At 41.5% G+C, this 6,000-nt stretch overlaps 1 long non-coding RNA gene across 5 annotated transcripts in view; it reads left to right on the top strand.

Annotated features, from left to right (window-relative positions):
• Positions 1 to 1,496: 1,496 nt before the first annotated feature.
• LOC133605658 (uncharacterized) overlaps positions 1,497 to 6,000 on the top strand; it is a 140,421-nt gene continuing 135,917 nt past the window's right edge. For 4 of the 5 annotated variants that reach the window (XR_012050477.1, XR_012050475.1, XR_012050474.1 and 1 more), the window contains exons 1-3: positions 1,497 to 2,014; positions 2,113 to 2,217; positions 2,363 to 2,636. This is a non-coding gene — a long non-coding RNA (uncharacterized lncRNA). Of the gene's footprint in view, positions 2,015 to 2,112; positions 2,218 to 2,362; positions 2,837 to 6,000 lie in introns of those variants that run through there. The other variant, XR_009815163.2, reaches the window with a different exon arrangement.

Below are 6,000 nucleotides of genomic sequence, written 5' to 3'. Positions count from 1 at the left end.
GGATGACACTGCCCTGCTAGTATCAGACAAACAAGTCACAGGTGGAGAAAATCCTCTGCTGAACTCTGTAGAACTTGCACCTGGTTCGCTGACAACAAGCTATCCATACACTTGGGTAAAACAGAATCCATCCTGTTTGGGTCCCACATCAACCTTAAGAAAGTCAATGACTTCACTATAAAAGTGGGTGACATTGTTATCACCAGGAAAGATGAGGTCACCTACCTAGGTTCCATTCTAGAGGCTAATCTTTCCTGTGATAAAATGGCAACCAAGGTAATCAAAAAGGTCAACCAACGAACGAGATTTCTCTATAGAATCTCCTCTCTGGTCAACAAAAGCACCATGAGGGTTTTTCAATTACGCATGCACCTCCTGGCACCCTAGCACCTCCAAAACCCTCAAATCTAGACTCCAAACATCCCAGAACAAGCTTGTCAGATTACTTCTAGACCTCCACCCCAGATCCCACCTCACTCTTACCCACTTCTCCAAGGTGGGCTGGCTCAGGGTGGAGGACAGAGTAAAACAACTTGCACTGAGCCTGGTCTATAAAATCCGCTACACCTCCCTGATACCGAAGTACATGTCAAACTACTTCCTTAACCATAACCACAACACCAGGGGGAGCTCCACTAACCACGTAAACCCAGATTCCGATCTAACAAAGGTCTTAACTCATTCTCCTTCTATGCCACATCAATGTGGAATGCGCTCCCAACGGGTATAAAAGAAAGGGCATCTCTATCCTCCTTCAAAACCGCAATAAAAGTGCACCTCCAGGCAACTTCAACCCTAAACTAGCACCCTCCCTGGATTGTTGTTAATAATCAAATGTAAACAATCAAATACAGATATTTTTCTTATGCCTTCTGATCTCTCTCTCTCTATGTCCACTACTTGCTGTACATATCCTACCAAGTCAGACCTACACTGTTTCAATATCAATTTCTCTGTTCTTAATTGTTGATGACTGATGATAACAACCAAGCCTACACACCCTCAATGTATACACCCTGATGATTATCTTGTGTGATGACTGTATTATGATTACAGTATATATGATAGTACATATCTGTATCATGAATCAATTTAAGTGGACCCCGACTTAAACAAGTTGAAAAACTTATTCGGGTGTTACCATTTAGTGGTCAATTGTACGGAATATGTACTTCACTGTGCAACCTACTAATAAAAGTCTCAATCAGATAGCTAAGATACTTATCTTGCTAGCCAGCTATATACATTGCTATATAAAAGTGTTGAACTGAAAATGTTGTTTATTATTAGAATATTTGTGTTAAATATGAAAACATGTTTGCTTGTTTTGAGAAAAAAAGTGTTCAGGCTATTGTTTTCTGGAAACTTCTTCGGGGTTTGCGTAAAAGCATGACGCCCCTCCACACCGCTACGTGGCAGTAGCGTCACAAAGTATAACCAAAGCAGTGCATTCTGGGTAAACCCTTTGCATAAAAGCGCCGAGCTGCTGACGCGCAGACATCGTCGAAGTGTATGGTCGCAGTGCTAGGTTGGCCTTGTCGAAACCGTGTAGGATTTTTAAAAAAAATTACGAGAATATATATTAATAATATATATTTTAAATTGACATTATTTCCTATCTCCGAGCTTGAGATGTGCATTGAAACGATGGATATGACCAGCTCCAAACACATTGACTCTCTTCGGCTAACTTTGAAGCCTCCAGCAAAGCTGCGTTGGACGCAGCTGCGCGTCACCGCCGAGGAGGACGAGGCCTTCGGATCGTGTCGAGGCACCGCCGCCAAGCAGACCAGCGGGAAGTTCCAACGACGGGAACAGCGACGGGCGGCGAGACTCCTCGGTGTCCCTTACAGCGTGGACCGACGGGAGGACCGACGAGCCGCGGCCTGTGCGCGGCGGCTTCCTGCCGGAGCAATGGCGCCGGAGAACACCACACAGTACTTGATCAACGAGCATGAACTAGACAACATGGCGGCGAGTAGCAATGACTCCCACAAACCAACCGAATCGCTGGGTACGCCGTCTCTTTTATACGGCGAATGCCTTTCACCCAGTCGTGTTTACACAGCGCTGGATTCTGATTATTACGAGAATTGTCTTGCCTTCCAACAGAGGGACTTTGAGGACATGTTTGGCCCATGTTGGTAACCCGGATGACGGGGAATGACGTGGCCTCGCACTGCTTCAAGGCGGAGGAACTTTTCCCTGTCGGAAAAGGTGTGAATATTGCATTTACACCTTTTTTGTTTTTTTTTGTTTTCATAATGTAAAAAAAAAAAGTCATGTTGCAGAACTGAGTCGTAAGAAAGAAAGCACTTCTGCTTGTTTGTCGCACGATTCATGGGCTGTATTTGTCTCGCAGTGGCGCACTGGACGCCTCCCCGCCCAGTCAGGGAGCGCTCCCAAGCCGCCTTCCGCGCTGCCCCGACGAGTGGACCAAACGCACCTGAGCTGTGGTCTGGTCACTGGTTGCAAGTCAGGTAACACCGGGCAGGTATTGTTGCACTGCTTGTTGCTTCCTTCATGGTTCCATGCAACCTCTGTCACTGTCTGAGAGTTTTCCAGGTCACCCCCGCCGGGACAAAAGGCTCTGCTGCGGGAGACCCAGGAGCTCTGTCTTCCAAGACTCGTGAAAGGTGACTTTTTTTTTTAAATGACATAAGGCACTTGTAGTCTCAGTTTAAAAAGACCCAAGTTGTGCACATGTCATGTGACTTTGATCCATTTTTGGATCATGTTATATATTGTAATTAAGCCAAATTTGGCTTGGGTCGACGTGGATCATGTGAGAAGTTATCGTGAATAAATGTCCAAATAAAAGCGCTTGTGTACTTACCGTTTCTGTTACCTTGTTCAAAAAAATGTCCAAACCTTAACTGAAAGTGATAATGTATGGGGAAACCTGAACTAAAACTCATTACCATGTTTAACTGTTTACCATTAGCTTAATACATTGTACAGTTTGTTAAATGACACAATTGTTATAAACACATATTTTTAACTAAATGAATAAAATGACCGGTTCAACAATTATAGAATGGTTTACTTTTTTGAGAATCCCAAAACGCACAGTGTGGCCACATTTGATAACCTCAAGAATTGCATCACTACTTTGCAAAACACACATTTCCTCAATGTTGCAATGTGTATACAGTAGTTTTTTTCAAGTTTAATTCCAAATATTAAGTATTGAGTGACTATATGGTTGGAAACTTTCCCTGATGTGTCAATATATGCATACGTCATTCCTTGTTGCAGATGGGGCAGCTGTGGTATGGTAATTGCTCGCTTTTTTTTTTATAAAGTGCTTTTTCGCCAATGACTTTTACAGTGAAAAACCCACCTACATCTAAGCTATGTTTACACCAGCAAGGGTGGGTACAATTTATTGCCCAAGAACAAGGCCTTGTGGTTAGTGTCCGCCCTGAGACTGGAAGGTTGTGAGATCAAACCCTGGCCGAGTCATTCCAAAGACTATAAAAATGGGACCTATTGCCTCCCTTCTTGGCACTGTGCATCAAGGGTTGGAATTGGGGGTTTATTCACCAAAATGATTCCTGAGCGCGGCCACTGCTGCTGCTCACACTGCTCCCCTCACCTCCCAGAGTGTGAACATGGGCTTGGGTCAAATGCAGAGGATAGTTTCACCACACCGTGTGTGTGTGTGTGTGTGTGTGTGTGTGTGTGTGTGTGTGTGTGTGTGTGTGTGTGTGACTATTGTTGGGACTTTAACTTTTAACGGCAGTGACTCGGCTGACGGAAGCTGGATCTGAACCAGGAACCCCCAAGTTTCTGGCCGGCCGCTCTACCTTCCTAGCCACGCTGCCCCCAACAAATCAATTAATCATGATGGATTCATCTGTATTTTGATAAACCCTGGTAAATGCTGAAAATTTGAACCACTAAATGTATCCAATGTGGCAAAGTCTGCCTCCATTGCTTATTAAACTACAGTAGTACATTATTAAACATTTATATTTTTAACAAAGTCCAGCTAAATTAAATGTAATTTCATTCTAATAAAAATATGGCAAGCATTTCCAAATTCAATGTAAGCTTTTGCACACTAGATATTTGGAAACCTGTATATAATCTGTTAGTGGTAGCAAAATACTGCAAGTGGATCATTTTTAACTAATAATTATCTACAAGACATTTTTGGTCAATGTTAGACCCCTATTAGTATTGCTACAGCGCCAACTATTTAGTAAGCTAATGAAAAGGTTACGGAAGAAGGATGGTGCAAGGCACGTGAGTAGCGAACCTGAGTCACATTGAATTTATAAAAAATATTCTTTCAAACTATTTTACAGCGTAACAAACGGTTGACTAGTACGTTTATTATTACTATGTTAGTCTTTTATTTATATATATATATATATATATATATATATATATATACATACACACTGACGTAGTAGTAATAAATATGAATATATACATATACATGTCAAAATATAGTATTCGTATCTAATATATAAAGGCCAAGCTAGTTTAGCATTTTGGAGACATTTTGTTTTTGAGTTAATGAAGCTGAGATCATTTTAATACCGCACGTTCAGACCCTGTGGGTCTAATGCAGTACTAGAAACTATCACATGGTGGCGGTATCGGCTCGTACATTAAATGAAAAGATGCCATTGGTGACTCCTGTCGTGCAGGCATACTGCATGCTATTGCAGTTTTAAGTCCAGCAGAGGTCACTGTTGTTTTGTTAGATGCACCTATAAAGTGACAAGTTCTCGACACATTTCTGGTGGTATAGGGCGGTATTTATTTTTTGAACCAATCTTTTTTTAAATCGACAAATATCACCGTCACAGATAAAAAAAACAAAAACGTTTTTATTAGTATTTCAAGGTGTGAAGGTACCAATGTATACACTGTAATTCTCCTGTTTGTTGCTGGCCTTAAGATACCATGTGCTGCTATGAGTGATGGCCAGCAATTACACCTGAAGCCTCACTCCTGTATGTGCGCACTCGGACACCGTTGTGAGGATTAATGGATGCTCCTGCAGGACTGCCACACCATCTATCAATTTGTGATTGGTGCAGTCTCGGTGTCCCCCACCCGTGTCATGGCTGTGTTTCTAACTATAGTGTCTCTTTACAGTTCACTTTATTGGGGTTGTTAGATATACAGAATGGTTCCTTTTCACTTCAATCCAAAGTGACGAAACAACAAACCTCTTGGCGCATGTAACACAGGACATGGGAAATAAAAGGTGCTAAAAATTGTAAAACCGCAAATTATTTAAAATAGTTCATGGTCTTTGTACAGTACGTTGGTAGCAGAGCAGTAACCATGGCAACTGCAACACAAAGCATCAACTTGTTTGAAATGAGACATGTGCTTTGTCACACTTTATCTGTAAGGGTGTGCCCTTGGCCGATATTGATCTGATACGATTCTAGCAGGAATCGTACGTACTTGTATGATTTCGCAGTGTGGAATGTTAGCGACAAGTAAAATTATTCAGACTAATGGTAGGTATGAAAAACACTAACCTATTAACTGTCTGAAATGGACTTAATGCTGTCTTTAAGTTGAAGTGGAGCGGTAATTTCAGAGTCACGTATAGAGAGGGTATGGTCAAATCAATGAGATGAGCCATGTTTGGTGCCAAGGATGTGTGCAGCTATGCCCGTAGTAAGCATGCAACAGTTTCTTTCTGATGTTTGTGTTCCTGATGAAATAAACCAAAATAATAAGTCTAAATTAGAGATGTCCGATAATGGCTTTTTTGCCGATATTCCGATATTGTCCAACTCTTAATTACCGGTTCCGATATCAACCGATACTGATATATACAGTCGTGGAATTAACACATTGTTATGCCTAATTTTGTTGTGATGCCCCGCTGGATGCATTAAACAATGTAACAAGGTTTTCCAAAATAAATCAACTCAAGTTATGGAAAATAATGCCAACATGGCACTGCCATATTTATTATTGAAGTCACAAAGTGCATTATTTTTTTTAACATGCCTCAAAACA

The sequence above is a fragment of the Nerophis lumbriciformis genome, linkage group LG05, assembly GCF_033978685.3.
Source record: "Nerophis lumbriciformis linkage group LG05, RoL_Nlum_v2.1, whole genome shotgun sequence".
NCBI classification, from domain to species: Eukaryota; Metazoa; Chordata; class Actinopteri; order Syngnathiformes; family Syngnathidae; genus Nerophis; species Nerophis lumbriciformis.
The sequence above is the reverse complement of the archived record's forward strand: the minus strand, read 5'-3'. Positions and strand labels throughout refer to the sequence as shown.